The sequence below is a fragment of the Rhinopithecus roxellana genome, chromosome 1, assembly GCF_007565055.1.
Source record: "Rhinopithecus roxellana isolate Shanxi Qingling chromosome 1, ASM756505v1, whole genome shotgun sequence".
Taxonomy (NCBI): domain Eukaryota; kingdom Metazoa; phylum Chordata; class Mammalia; order Primates; family Cercopithecidae; genus Rhinopithecus; species Rhinopithecus roxellana.
In genome coordinates this window covers 57,035,618-57,050,769 of record NC_044549.1, presented here as the reverse complement: position 1 = coordinate 57,050,769, position 15,152 = coordinate 57,035,618, and the positions used below count along the sequence as shown (strand labels likewise).

Below are 15,152 nucleotides of genomic sequence, written 5' to 3'. Positions count from 1 at the left end.
TTCTCATGGCTTAGAAATACCCCTTGATTTGCATTCGAAGGAAATTAGGAGGGCTGAACGCAGTCGACGGGTGGCCAGTTGTCGGGCCAGTTCGCAGTCCTAACTATCTCCTGACTAGTCTTAGAGGACCAAAGGCCTGATGTTGGGCGGGGCGCCCCTCCCCCATAATCCTAGTCTTGAAGGCTCCGGACCACCCGGACTGGCCGCCGGGGTGTGTCCTGGGACGGGCTTGCCGGGCCGTGGGGGCGAGGCTTCCATGATGGGGCGTGACTTTTAGGGTGGGGGCGTGGTTAGCCAATGAGCAGAGAGGTGAGGGCCGGGGCGGGGCTTGCGCGCGGGTGCGGCGCGCTGCGGCGCCGCCGACGCAGGCAGAAGCGGGCGGTGCGCGGAGCTGGCCGCTGGATTGGCTGCAACACTCGCGTGTCAGGCGGTTGCTAGGCTCCGGCCGTGCGCCCCGCCCTCGCGCTCAGCGCCCTCTCACCGCCCGGTACGTGCTCGCGCGGAGGCTGCGGCGCGGCGCGGCGCTCTCGCTCCTTAGGCTTGGAGGCGGCGGCGGCGGCAGAGGCGGCAGCTTCGCGCCGAGTCCCCGGGGAGCGGCGGTGGCGGCGTCCTGGGGCCGGGAGGAGCGAACACCTGCCGCGGTCCTCCCGCCGGCGCTGGGTGAGTGCACCGCCCGCCCCAAACCGCTGTGCTTGACTGCTTGGTCCCCCATCCCTGCTGCTGGCTGAGCCTTCCGCGGAACACCTGCTGCTGCTCGCTGTTCGGCCCGGGGCGGGGACACGGCCGCGGACGTCCTTGTGGGTGAGGAGGCGGAGCCGCCCCTTTGCTCTCTGTCCCGCAGGCAAAGGCTCGGAGCGTTCGGCTGCGAGGCCCGGGCCGCGCGCCGCGGCGATGGGCCAGGCCTTAGCTCGGACCGCGCTCCCGGGAACGCGGAGCCTGCGCTTTGGCCGCGGTCGTGAGCCTCCTGCGGGCCGCCTCCCGGGCTTCCAGTAGGGGTTGTGGCCCAGTTGGGCCGGATTCCGACTGTGGGCGTCGAGCCCCGCCAGAGGCAGGGAAGGGCACCGCTGCCGGCACTGCTCGGTCAGAGCTGCTCAGAGCCTTGGTGGGTTCCCTCATCCTTACTTGAGCTCCTTTGGAAGCCTACTTACTTACTACCTTTTCATTTTGTATTTGGCAGACCAGGTTCACCTGCGAGTGTATTTGGATAGTGTCTCCGTAGCAAATGTCATCTCAGCTTGGAATCTTTTTGCCATAAATTCCAAGTTAATTTCCTACAGACTCAACTGGTAACTTAAAATGCATCCTTTAATCTCTATAACTTGAAAAGTTCTTATTTTTGTAAATCGAGTTACTTCAGAATTAGTTTTAATGGTGACGATGAAGTTTTGACTGGTTGGGGCAAGAGCCTGGGACAGCACCTTCGTAGCGCAGAGTTCTAACTTAAGATTCCATCCTGCTGCTTCCCTAAATAAGCGAGTAGAGGTGACTCCTGGCATAGGAGCCAGACTTCGTGAAGGGAGGGTGGTGTTTATAGGACATAATTCCAGATAAAGAATTGGATGTGCTTTCAGGTGTTTTGGAAAGTCTGGTCTAGATCGAGTATTGTAATTTTACCTGGTTCTATGCTTGGTATTCAGAGACATTTTGGAATGTTCCTGTTCTAAAAAAGAATTTCACCTTACTACATTTTGGAGGCATAAAAATCCATAGTTTGAGTATGGAGAAGTTTAATTGAACTTTTGTGCGTTTTTTTTTAGCTGTGAACTAAGAACTGTGTGCTTCAAAGAGGCTGAGGAGCCGTATTTTGGAGAAATCAGTTTCAGTAGGGAGTTGGATCCATCATGTAAAGATCCTATGGGATATAAAAACTTGTGTTGATATGTGCTTTTGGTAAAAGAAGCACAGTGCAAATCGTCACTGTTCTTAAAAATTGATTTGGCAAAAGCATTTATTCATTTTAACAAGTATTTTGATTCACTACCTGCCAAATTCTGTGGTAGATCCTAGGGACCCATGTAAAAGAGTCTGCTTCTGCCCTTAAGGAATTCAGTTTAGGGGGCAGTGGGGACCGGGGAAACCCATGATTCATAGTGTCTGCCCACTAAGCGTGCTCGCATAGTGGCCTGAGTGGAGAGGGAATTCCTGAGCTGTGGCTTTCAGGGCCAGCAGGAATTAGTGGGGGACATCAAGGCCTGGACACAGGGAGCCACATGTACATGAGCACCTAAAATAGTGCTTGGGAGTCCTCCAGCTTGGCAGGTGGGAGCTCTAGGCCTGCCTTGTTTACAGGAGTTCCAACTTTGTATGCGGGGTGCAGGAGTCTGGGGAGCCTTTTAATTAGTAGAGTGGTGTGACCCAGACCTGTGTTTAGAAAGATATTGCTGGTGGAGTGTCAGGGAGAGGGAGGGGGCCAGGACCTCTGGCAGTTAAGTCAGCCATCAGAGGAGAGATGGGGAGGGAGAAGGGGCCATCAGAAAAGAGAGACTGAAAAGATAGTACAGAGGGGATGTCCTGCCATGATGGGGGAGGAGGTACTTTCTGGAATGCCTGGGCCAGAAGACCAAGCATAACCAAGGATTTAAATTCCTTCTTGACTACCTGGTGTAGTGGCCCACAGAGTTGCTTGTGTCTGGTTACTGTTGAGGATGGTGGGATTTGGAGGGACCACTTAGACTGCAGTCGATTCATGGGAAAGGAGGCCTGGCATTTGATCATTAAAAACTTAATTAGTTTTTAATTAGTTTTAACTGGGTACGGTGGCTCACGCCTGTAATCCCAGCACTCTGGGAGGCCGAGGTGGGCGGATCACAAGGTCAGGAGACTATCCTGGCTGACACAGTGAAACCCCGTCTCTACTAAAAATACAAAAAATTAGCCGGGTGTGATGGTGGGCGCCTGTAGTCCCAGCTACTCGGGAGGCTGAGCCTGAGAGTGGCGTGAACCCGGGAGGCGGAACTTGCAGCGAGCTGAGATTGCGCCGCTGCACTCCGGCCTGGGTGACAGAGCAAGACTCCTTGTCTCAAAAAAAAAAAAAAAGCAGAAAACTTTATCTCCAGACCGGGCGTGGTGGCTCATGCCTGTAATCCCAGCACTTTGGGAGTCCGAGGCAGGTGGATTACCTGAGGTAAGGCGTTCAGGACCAGCCTGGCCAACATGGTGAAACCCCATCTCTACTAAAAAATATAAAAATTAGCCAGGCATGGTGGCGGACTCCTGTAATCGCAGCTACTTGGGAGGCTGAGACAGGAGAATCGCTTGAACCCGGCAGGCGGAGGTTGCAGTGAGCCGAAAGCCTGAGTGACGAGAGCGAAACTCAGTCTCAAGAAATAAAAATTTAAAAAAACCCAACTTTATCTCCTACTTGAACCTGGGGTATTGCATTTCCTCTTGGGCATAGCAGGCATCTTAACCCATGAGAGTCAATGTGTGTTCATCCTTGTGGAGGCAGATGAGAGCGTACTTGATTTCTTTTCTTTTTTTCTTTCTTCTTTTTTGATATGGAGTCTTGCTCTGTTGTCCAGGCTGGAGTACAGTGGTGTGATCTCAGCTCACTGCAACCTCTGCCCCCTGGGTTCAAGTGATTCTCCTGCCTCAGCCTCCCAAGTAGCTGGGATTACAGGCATATACCACCAGGCCTGACTAATTTTTGTATTTTTAGTAGAGAGGGGGTTTCGCCATGTTGGCCAGGCTGGTTTCAAACTCTTGACCTCAGGTGATCCACTCTCCTCGGCCTCCCAAAATGCTAGGATTACAGGCATGAGCCATTGCTCCCCGCCCCAATTTTTGTATTTTTTGTAGAGATGGGGTTGAACTTCTGAGCTCAAGTGATCTACCTTCCTCAGCCTCCGAAAGTGCTGTGATTACAAGCGTGAGCCACCATGCCGGGCCTTTTTATTTATTTATTTATTTAATTTTTTTTTTTTTTCGAGACGGAGAGTCTCGCTCCGTCGCCCAGGCTGGATGGAGTGCAGTGGTGCCATCTCAGCTCACTGTAAGCTCCGCCTCCTGGGTTCATGCCATTTTCCTGCCTCAACCTCCCGAGTAGCTGGGACTGCAGGCGCCCGCCACAACGCCCAATTTTTTTATATTTTTAGTACCGGCGGGGTTTCACCGTGTTAACCAAGATGGTCTTAATCTCCTGACCTTGTGATCTACCCGCCTCGGCCTCCCAAAGTGCTGGTATTAAACGCGTGAGCCACCGCGTCTGGCTTTTCTTTTTTTTTTTAGGATGGAGTTTCGCTCTTGTTGCCCAGATTGGCATGCAATGGTGCGATATTGGTTCACCGCAACCTCCGCCTCCCACGTTCAAGCGATTCTCCTGCCTCAGCCTCCCGAGTAGCTGGGATTACAGACATGCATCACCACGCCTGGTTAATTTTGTATTTTTAGTAGAGATAGGGTTTCTTTCTCCATGTTGGTCAAGCTGGTCTCAAACTCCCAACCTCAGGTGATCTGCCTACCTCGGCCTTCCAAAGTGCTGGGATTACAGGCGTGAGCCACCTTGCCCAGCCAGCTACCTTTTTTTTTTTTGAGATGGAGTCTCGCTCTTTCGCCCAGGCTGGAGTACAGTGGCGCAATCTTGGCTCACTGCAACCTCCACCTCCCGGGTTCAAGCGATTCTCCTGCTTCAGCCTCCCAAGTAGCTAGGATTACAGACATGTGCCACCACACCCAGCTAATTTTTGTATTTTTAGTAGAGGCGGAGTTTTACCATGTTGGTCAGGCTGGTCTTGAACTCTTGACTTTGTGATCTGCCTGCCTCAGCCTCCCAAAGTGTTGGGATTACAGGCGTGAGCCACCTCACCCAGCCAGCAATTTCTATATATAGGAATTTAGAGTAGCTTACAAAATTATACCAGCCAGAAGGCTTAATTTAGCCTTAATGAATAGGGTTCTCTATCTTCCAATTTTTTAGGTTTGATAGCTAAGCATTTTTTTTTTCTCCTTTTTTTTTTTTTTTGAGACAGAGTCTCGCTCAGTCACCCAGGCTGGAGTGCAGTGGTGCAGTCTCGGCTCACTGCAAGCTCTGCCTCCCGGTTCATACCATTCTCCTGCTTCAGGCTCCTGAGTAGCTGGGACTACAGGCGCCCACCACCATGCCTGGCTAATTTTTTTGTGTGTGTATTTAGTAGAGATGGGGTTTCACCATGTTAGGATGGTCTTGATCTCCTGACCTCATGATCTGCCCACCTCGGCCTCCCAAAGTGCTGGGATTACAGGTGTGAGCCACTGCGCCTAGCCATAGCTGAGCATTTTCTTAGTTTTACGGAGAATCTAGGGTAGAAAGGTGGATGAGATGCATTAGTAGAAGATCATAAACCGAGGGTGTCAAAGTTGGTGAAGCTGGTCTGTGTTCTGTGTTGGAGTGATTAAATCTGAACATACTTTAGCAGTATGTTGACTTAATTTATATTTATGTTTTAAAAGCAGGATTCTACTGGGAACAATCAGCTGCATATTTAAAAAATTACTTTTATAACCAAATGTCTTTATCTTGCTTGTCATGAGATACAGTTAATGGTGTTGAGGTTTTGGGCCTGGTGCAGTGGCTCACACCTGTAATCCCAGCACTTTGGGAGCTCAGGAGTTCGAGACCAACCTGTCCGACATGGTGAAACCCCTTCTCTACTAAAAAATACAAAAATTAGCTGGGCGTGGTGGCAGCGCACCTGTAATCCCAGCTGCTTGGTAGGCTGAGGCAAGAAAATAGCCTGAACCCAGCAGGTGGAGGTTGCAGTGAGCCAAGTTTGAGGTTTTGCAGTGTTGAGGTTTTGCTTCTTAGTTATACCTTTTTGAGCTAATCGTTTAAAAAAAAAACCGCTGTCTAAAATACACTGAAATTAATTTTATTATGTATAATTTTTGTTTCTGGATTGACTGTACAGAAAATGTTTCATTTTGTTACTGTGACCTTTGACAAAGAAGGGTGACTAATTGGTGGTGTGGGCAGGAGACTCAGTGACATTCCCCACTTCCTCTGGAGTTGGTCGGTGTGGTATAATTCTATTTCAGTTGTGGGCATTCACCAATATTGTTTCCTCCTTTTCCTGCAGGGCCTCTGCTCTCCAGGAAGATAAGGCTTTTAAAGCAGCCTAGCACTAGAAGGTGAGGTAAGGTACTTGAAAAGAGACATTTCTGCAAAAGAAAGTTGAGGGATAATCACATACTGGCCAAAATGATAACCACAGAATTATATTTATTTATATTTATTTGTTTTTTTGAGACAGAGTCTCGCTCTGTTGCCCAGGCTGGAGTGCAGTGGCGTGATCTTGTCTCACTGCATCCTCTGCCTCCTGGGTTCAAGCAATTCTCCTGCCTCAGCCTCCCAAGTAGCTGGGATTACAGGCATGCGCCATCACACCCAACTAATTTTGTATTTTTAGTAGAGATGGGGTTTCTCCATGTTGGTCAGGCTGGTTTTGAACTGCTGACCTCAGGTGATCCGCCCGCCTTGGCCTCCCAGAGTGCTGGGATTACAGGCATGAGACACTGTGCCCAGCTTATTTATTTGTTTTTGAGACAGGATCTCCGTCTGTCACCCATGCTGGAGTCCAGTGGCATGATTACAGCTCACTGCAGACCTTGACTTCCTAGGCTCAAGCTATCCTCCCACCTTGGCCTCTCAAGTAGCTGGGACTACGGGGGCGTGTCACCATGCCCGGCTAATTTTTTTAACTTTTTGTGGAGATGGGATCTCACTTTATTGTCCAGGCTGATCTCAAACCCCTGGGCTCAAACGATCCTCCCACCTCAGCCTCTCAAAGTGCTGGGATTAATAGACATGAGCCACGGCACCTTAGAATTTTAAAACATTAATAGCGGTGGAAACGCTCTATAATATATATAATTATAAAATATATAATACATATATTTAAGTAGTGTGGAAGATAAAAGTGGAAAGAGGCCGGGTGCGGTGGCTCATGCCTATAATCCCAGCACTTTGGGAGGCAGATGTGCACGGATCAACTGAGGTCAGGAGTTTTAGACCAGCCTGGCCAACACGGTGAAACCCTGTCTCTACTAAAAATACAAAAATTAGCTGGGCGTGGTGACAGGTACCTGTAATCCCAGCTACTTGGGAGGCTGAGAAAGGAGAGCCTCTTGAACATGGCAGGTGGAGGTTGCAGTGAGCCGAGATCCTACCATCCCACTACAGCCTGGGCAACAAGAGTGAAACACCATCTCAAAAAAAAAGTGGAAAGAAAAGGGCTGAGCGCAGTGGCTCACACCTGTACTCCCAGCACTTTGGGAGGCCGAGGCGGGTACATCATTTGAGGTCAGGAGTTCGAGACCAGCCTGGCCAACGTGGTAAAACCCTGTCTCTACTAAAAATACAAAAAGTAGCCAGGTGTGGTAGTGTGCACCTGTAATCCCAGCTACTTGGGAGGCTGAGGCAGGAGAATTGCTTGAATCTTGAATCTGGGAGGCAGAGGTTGCAGTGAGCCAAGATTGTGGTGCTGCGCTCCATCCTGGGCGATGGAGTGAGACTCTGTCTCAAAAAAAAAAAAAAGTGGAAAGAAAAAAGAAAAGGAGGCCGATCTCATGCCTATAATCCCAGCACTTTGGGAGGCCAAGGTGGGAGGATTACTTGAAGTCAGGAGTTTGAGACCAACTTGGGCAACAAAGAGAGACCCTGTCTCTACAAAAAATAAAATTAAAATTAGTTGAGTGTGGTGGCACACGCCTGTAGTCCTAGCTACTTGGGAAGCTGAGGTGGGGGGATCTTTTGAGCCCAAGAGTTTTTATTTTTATTTTTATTATTTTTTAAAATTTTTTGTAGAGACAGGATTTTGCCATGTTGCCCAGGCTGATCCGGAACTGCTGAGCTTAAGCGATCCACCTACCTCAGCCTCAAACTGCTGGATTACAGATGTGAGCCACTGGGCCTTAACCTAGGAGTTTGAGGCTGCAGTGAGCTTTTGTCACAGCAAATCATGCCACTGCACTCCAGCATCGGTGACAAAGTGAGACCCTGGCTCAAAAAGAAAAAAAAAAAGAAAAAGGAAAAATCCCTTGTTCCCCTTCCCTTTTTTTTTTTTTGAAATGGAATCTCGCACTGTTGCCTAGGCTGGAGTGCAGTGGCGTAATCTCAGCTCATTGCAACCTCTGCCTCCTGGGTTCAAGCGATTCTCCTGCATCAGCCTGTTTGAGTAGCTGGGATTACAGGTGCCCGCCACCACGCTGAGCTAAGTTTTTTTTTTTTTTTTTTTGAGACGGCAGTGTCGCTCTGTCGCCCAGGCTGGAGTGCAGTGGCCGGATCTCAGCTCACTGCAAGCTCCGCCTCCCGGGTTTACGCCATTCTCTTGCCTCAGCCTCCCGAGTAGCTGGGACTACAGGCGCCCGCCATCTCGCCCGGCTAATTTTTTGTATATTTTTTTTTAGTAGAGACGGGGTTTCACCGTGTTAGCCAGGATGGTCTCCATCTCCTGACCTCGTGATCCGCCCGTCTCGGCCTCCCAAAGTGCTGGGATTACAGGCTTGAGCCACTGCGCCCGGCCGGGCTAAGTTTTTGTGTTTTCAGTAGAGATGGGGTTTCGCTGTGTTAGCCAGGCTGATCTCCTGACCTCGTGGTCCTCCCACCTTGGCCTCCCAAAGTGCTGGGATTACAGGTGTGAGGCACTGCGCCCAGCCCCCATCCCGTTTTATTTTTTCTGTAAATAGGGAATACAACACATAGTACAAACTTAATTAAAAGTTCAAAAGGATTATACAAAGGAGGGAAAGAAACCTTCTTTCCATCTATCCCCTTAGCCTGTGGTTCGCCTTTCCAGAGGCATTTGTGATTCCCCCGATTCCTGGGTCTCCTCCAAAGATGGCCCTTGGCAATGTTTTTACCAAGGTTGAGTATAAATTTTTTTTTTTTTTTTTTTTGAGACAGAGTCTCTCTTGCCCAGACTGGAGTGCAGTAGCTTGATCTCTGCTCACTGCAACCTTCACCTCCTGGATTCAAGTGATTCTCCTATCTCAGCCTCCTGAGTAGCTGGAACTACAAGCACGTGCCGCCACACCCAGCTAATTTTTTTATGTTCAGTAGAGACTGGGTTTCACCATGTTGGCCAGGCTGGCCTCGAACTCCTAAACTCAGGTGATCCCACCCGTCTTGGTCTCCCAAAGTGCTGGGATTACAGGCGTGAGCCCCTGTGCTGGCCTGAATATAACATTTCTTTTTCTTTTTTTTTTTGAGATGGAGTTTTGCTCTTGTTGCCCAGGCTGGAGTGCAATGGTGCAATCTCAGCTCACTGCAACCTCTGCCTCCTGGGTTCAAGTGATTCTCCTGCCTTAGCCTCCCGAGTAGCTGGGATTACAGGCGTGTGCCACCACACCTGGCTAATTTTGTATTTTTAGTAGAGATGGGGTTTCTCCATGTTAGTCAGGCTGGTCTCGAACTCCCGACTTCAAGTGATCTGCCCACCTCAGCCTCCCAAAGTGCTGGGATTACAAGCGTGAGCCACCACGCCAAGCCCTGAATATAACATTTTTTTCTTTTTTTTTTTTTTTTGAGACGGAGTCTCGCTCTGTCGCCCAGGCCAGAGTACAGTCGCGTGATCTCGGCTCACTGCAAGCTCCACCTCCCGGGTTCATGCTATTCTCTTGCCTCAGCCTCCTGAGTAGCTAGGACTACAGGCGCCCACCACCACGTCAGGCTAATTTTTCGTATTTTTAGTAGAGATGGGGTTTCACCATGTAAGCCAGGATGGTCTCGATCTCCTGACCTTGTGGTCCGTCTGCCTTGGCCTCCCAAAGTGCTGGGGTTACAGGCGTGAGCCACCGTGCCCAGTGAATATAACATTTCTTTTTTTTTTTTTTTTTTTTGAGACGGAGTCTCGCTCTGTCGCCCGGGCTGGAGTGCAGTGGCCGGATCTCAGCTCACTGCAAGCTCCGCCTCCCGGGTTTACGCCATTCTCCTGCCTCAGCCTCCGAGTAGCTGGGACTACAGGTGCCCGCCACCTCACCCTGGCTAGTTTTTTGTATTTTTTAGTAGAGACAGGGGTTTCGCCGTGTTAGCCAGGATGGTCTCGATCTCCTGACCTCGCGATCCACCCGTCTCGGCCTCCCAAAGTGCTGGGATTACAGGCTTGAGCCACCGCGCCCGGCCCCGGCCAACATTTCTAATGGTTAATCTGTCCCTAGTTCTTAGACAGTTTGGTTATTTTTTTGTTATTTTTTTGTTATTATTTGTTTTAGCTATCTCCTACAGGAAGGAGGTTATTTCTTTCTTTGGTTGTAATAGATAATGTTGCAATTAACATCTCTGCATAAAGTTTTTTAAAAGAGGTTTTATTTTTATTTTTATTTTTTTTATTTTTTATTTTTTTTGAGACGGAGTCTGGCTCTGTCGCCCAGGCTGGAGTGCAATGGCCGGATCTCAGCTCACTGCAAGCTCCGCCTCCCGGGTTCACGCCGTTCTCCTGCCTCAACCTCCCGAGTAGCTGGGACTACAGGCGCCTGCCACCTTGCCCGGCTAGTTTTTTGTATTTTTTTTTAGTAGAGACAGGGTTTCACCATGTTAGCCAAGATGGTCTCGATCTCCTGACCTCGTATCCGCCCGTCTCGGCCTCCCAAAGTGCTGGGATTACAGGCTTGAGCCACCGCGCCCGGCCAAGAGGTTTTAGTATCATAAGAAGTGACTTGTGATTTACAATTTTGTAGAAACACATTTATCAATGTCAAGGACAGATTTGTAATGATTTTTATTTTTAAGTATTGTGCACTTTTTCTATAGTTCTTTTTCTGTGACTTGCATGGATTTGCGATATTTATAGCCACGTAGAGACCTAGTCTCAGTGTTCCCTGCCCTTGGGGGCGTGAGCAGCCACAGATTCATTCTTGCTGAGGCAGTCACGGCCCTAGGATACCCTAAGTATAGGGAAGTGTGCCAGTTGTGGGGAGCTCAAGGATGAATGAAGCACTTGGAAGGATATGTCGTATTCAGGGAAACAGTAGCCAGTGCCCAGCTTGGTTCCCTGTTTTGGCATTTAGTCTTCATTTCTGTGGATGTTGTTTTTGTATATTAAGTATGAGAATCTACAAACAAGCACCTCTTACAGAGTTCTTTCTCCTAATCGGTACACAGTTTTCTGTATCTGTGGGTTCCACATCTGTGGATTCATCCAATTGTGGATTGAAAATATTTGGGAAAAAAGGATGGCTGCATCCGTGTGAAACATGAATAAACTTTTTTCCTTGTCATCATTTCCTAAATGTTATAACAACTATTTTCATACCATTTACGTTAGATGTTCATACATTATTTGCAAATATTATACCATTTTATATAAGGGACTTGAACATCCGTGGATTTTGGTATCCTGGAACAAATGCCTCATGGATACTGAGGGAAGAGTTTGTAAATGTATTAAAACAGAGTAGTGGAATTGGAATTAAATTCTTTTGATTTTGCAGGTATCTCTGTTTAGCCTCTTCACTGTTCTGGGAACATTTCCCTGCAGGCATCCTAGGGGTTGATGGGAAATTTACTTAAGATTCCCGGGGCCGGGCGCGGTGGCTCAAGCCTGTAATCCCAGCACTTTGGGAGGCCGAGACGGGCGGATCACGAGGTCAGGAGATCGAGACCATCCTGGCTAATACGGTGAAACCCCGTCTCTACTAAAAAATACAAAAAACGGCCGGGCGCGGTGGCTCAAGCCTGTAATCCCAGCACTTTGGGAGGCCGAGACGGGCGGATCACGAGGTCAGGAGATCGAGACCATCCTGGCTAACATGGTGAAACCCCATCTCTACTAAAAAAAACTACAAAAAACTAGCCGGGCGACGTGGCGGCGCCTGTAGTCCCAGCTACCCGGGAGGCTGAGACAGGAGAATGGCGTGAACCCGGGAGGCGGAGCTTGCAGTGAGCTGAGATCCGGCCACAGCACTCCAGCCTGGGTGACAGAGCGAGACTCCGTCTCAAAAAAAAAAAAAAAAAAAAAAAAAAAAATACAAAAAACTAGCCGGGCGACGAGGCGGGCGCCTGTAGTCCCAGCTACTCGGGAGGCTGAGACAGGAGAATGGCGTGAACCCGGGAGGCGGAGCTTGCAGTGAGCTGAGAGCCGGCCACTGCACTCCAGCCTGGGCGGCAGAGCAAGACTCCGTCTCAAAAAAAAAAAAAAAAAGAAAAAAGATTCCCAAGGCTGTCTATGGCAGAAGTGAACCAGTTCTGCCTTGGTTGTCATAAACACCTCTGTTAATTAGCTCAGTTGTTCTCCAGGGGTGGATTGATTCTCTAGCCAGCTTTTGCCGAGAAAAATGATGTAGTCAATAATGGAATTCCAAATAAGATTTCCTTTTTATTTGGCTATTAATCAGAACCTGGGTACCATCCATTTTCTGGGCCCTAATTTTACTATGGAATGTTTCCATAAAACATGCATCTGATTACTGTAAATGTCCTGTAAACACTCCTGCTTGGGCTGGTGGGTCATCTTTTTTTTTTTTCTTTTGAGACAGAGTTTCAGTCTTGTTGCCCAGGCTGGAGTGCAATAGCGTGATCTCAGCTCACTGTAACCTTCCTCTCCTGGGTTCAAGTGATTTTCCTGCCATGGCCTCCCAAGTAACTGGAATGATACACCATGCGCCACCACGCCTGGCTAATTTTTATATTTTTAGTAGAGATGGGATTTCTTCATGTTGGTCAGGCAGGTCTCGAACTCCTGACCTCAGGTATTCTGCCCTCCTTGGCCTTCTAAAGTGCTGGGATTATAGGCGTGAGCCACTGCACCGCGCCTGTAGGTCATCTTTATGTCCAATCTGCCCTGACCTCTGGGGAGGTCAAGGATACTTTGCCTTCTAGGATTTTTTTATATTGGAGACCAGTCTGATGAGTAGCCCTTGAGCAGGGGGTGGATTCTAAATCTTAGAGAAAATGAGGAAGTTCTACCTCTTATGTGAGGTATGATTGAAGAAATTGTGTTTTGTTTTTTGAGAGGCAGGGTCTTGCCCTGTTGCCTAGGTTGGAGTGTGGTGGCATAATCATAGCTCACTGCAGTCTTGACCTCCTGGGGTCAAGCAGTCCTCCCACTTCAGTCTCCTGAGTAGCTGGGACTACTAGCATGTGCCACTATGCCCAGCTAATTTTTTAATTTTGTTGTAGCGATGAGGTCTTGGCTATGTTGCCCAGGCTGGATCCTCCTGCCTCAGCCTCCCAAAGTGTTGGAATTATAGGTATGAGCCACCACGCCCAGCCCAGAAATGTCTTATATTTTTAGACTTTTGAGCAGTGTTGGAATGATTGAATCGCCTGAGTGGAGAAATTTGGTAGGAAGAGACTAGAAGAGAGGCTCTTTATTAAAGACCTAAAAATAGAATTCATTAAAGTCACAAATAGATAACAGCAGGATTCCTGTCTCACTCTCTCCTGCTTTGGGTTTGTGCTACCAGCTGTTGCATCTGCTTACCTAGAAAATAGAGTAATATTTTGTCAGAAGGGTCAGCAGTATAGTCCTAAAACATTGTAAGTCTGAGGATGTACTTTTTCCAGTTTTAAAAGTAATTTAGAAAGTGACCAGCTTCTTTCATGTAGGGAGGAAATCTTAGCAGGAGACGTTGGTTCTTCTGCTCATAGTGCCAGTCCTAACCTGACAGGTCCTGTGGGGTCCCCCGTCTCTTCAGAGCCCTGAGTCTTTTTCCCTTCTAGTTGGACGTTGCTGACTAGAGAGGGATCTCCTATGTAGGTCATCTGATTATCTGATTTAATCATATGGTGCCTCTGTTATTTTGGAGGAGAGGGTCTCCTTTTGATTCTAATAGCTGGAGATGAAAATGGCTCTGTATGCTTTCTTCCTATGGAGGGCTCTGCTGCCCTGAGCTGCATGTGCCCTTTACATCTGTGTGAGGGGGTGGAGGAATGTCCTGGCCTCCCTGCTTCCATCCTGCTATGGGCTTCCAGGGAGAAAGGGGCCCATTGTGGGCTGTGCGCAAAGGCACAGTCCTCTGCCTCAGTGTCAGGCTTACTGTGGTCTCTGTGTCCAGTTTGCTGTGGTCACTGGGTGCCAAGGGGCTGGGAACTCAGGAAGCCATTGCTGCTTTTTTTTTTTTTTTTTTTTTTTTTTTTTTTGAGATGGAGTCTTGCTCTTGTCACCCAGCCTGGAGTGCAATGGCGCAATCTGTGCTCACTGCAACCTCCGCCTCCCAGATTCAGGCAATTCTCCTGCCTCAGCCTGCGGAGTAGTTGGGACTACAGGCACCCACCACCACGCCTGGCTAATTTTTTTTTTTTTTTTTTTTGAGAAGAAGTCTTGTGCTGTTGCCCAGGCTGGAGTGCAGTGGCGCGATCTCGGCTCACTGCAAGCTCTGCCTCCTGGGTTCATGCCATTCTTCTGCCTCAGCCTCCCGAGTAACTGGAATTATAGGCACCCGCCACCACGTCCAGCTAATTTTTAAATTTTTAGTAGTGACAGAGTTTCGCCATGTTGGCCAGGCTGGTCTCAATCTCCTGACCTCAAGTGATCTGCCTGCCTCAGCCTCTCAAAGAGCTGGGATTACAGGCGTGAGCCACCGTACCCAGCCCCACTCTTGATTTTTAAATGGTTGCCTCAAACTCTGTCCTATGATTTTTCGGTTTAAAAACTTTTTCTGTGTTTGAATGCTGTTTTAAAGGAGTTCCTTGTTTCTCCCTGTAGGGCATAGCCTAGAAATTGAGAAGTTAGCGCAGCTGGAATTGAGTCTTTTTCATATCTACGTTATCAAGCCGGGTGGGCTGGAGTGAATATGGAAGGCTCTGTGGGCTGTGGTCATGGCCTCACCTGCTGGTCTCAAGCTCTGGGTAGAGAGACTTGCCTTCCAGGATAGGAGGTGTGTTCACTGCTAGTGCTACTGCTATGCTGGCAGGTGGCTGAAGTTTTGAGCACTTGGAGGGGCAGAATGTTGATTAATTGTAGGGTGGTCTCAGACTCCATGCCCAGGAACTTGTCAGCTGGTCTTGTCTTTCTTGTGTGCAGACCCTACTCCACCTTACCCTGAAATTTGGTAGGCAGCCCAAGCCTGTGTCTTTTGTGAGGGTAACTCGGTGCTCACCTGAGAGACAGAGCCACTGCGTGATTGGCTGGCGCTGTGAGAACGGAGTCTTGTTCTGTCGCCCAGGCTGGAGTGCAGTTGTGCGATCTCGGCTCACTGCAACCTTTTGGAGACAAAAGGCCATGGTCGTGTCTGACCTT

General features: G+C 49.0%; 1 protein-coding gene across 3 annotated transcripts in view; it reads left to right on the top strand.

Annotated features, from left to right (window-relative positions):
- Positions 1-351: 351 nt before the first annotated feature.
- Positions 352-15,152, top strand: part of DAG1 (dystroglycan 1) — a 75,575-nt gene continuing 60,774 nt past the window's right edge. The window contains exons 1-2 of one of the 3 annotated variants that reach the window (XM_010369690.2): positions 379-660; positions 6,054-6,105. The gene's annotated coding sequence lies outside the window, so the exon portion shown is untranslated. Of the gene's footprint in view, positions 661-6,053; positions 6,106-15,152 lie in introns of all 3 variants that reach the window. The other 2 variants (XM_010369681.2, XM_030941476.1) reach the window with 2 other exon arrangements.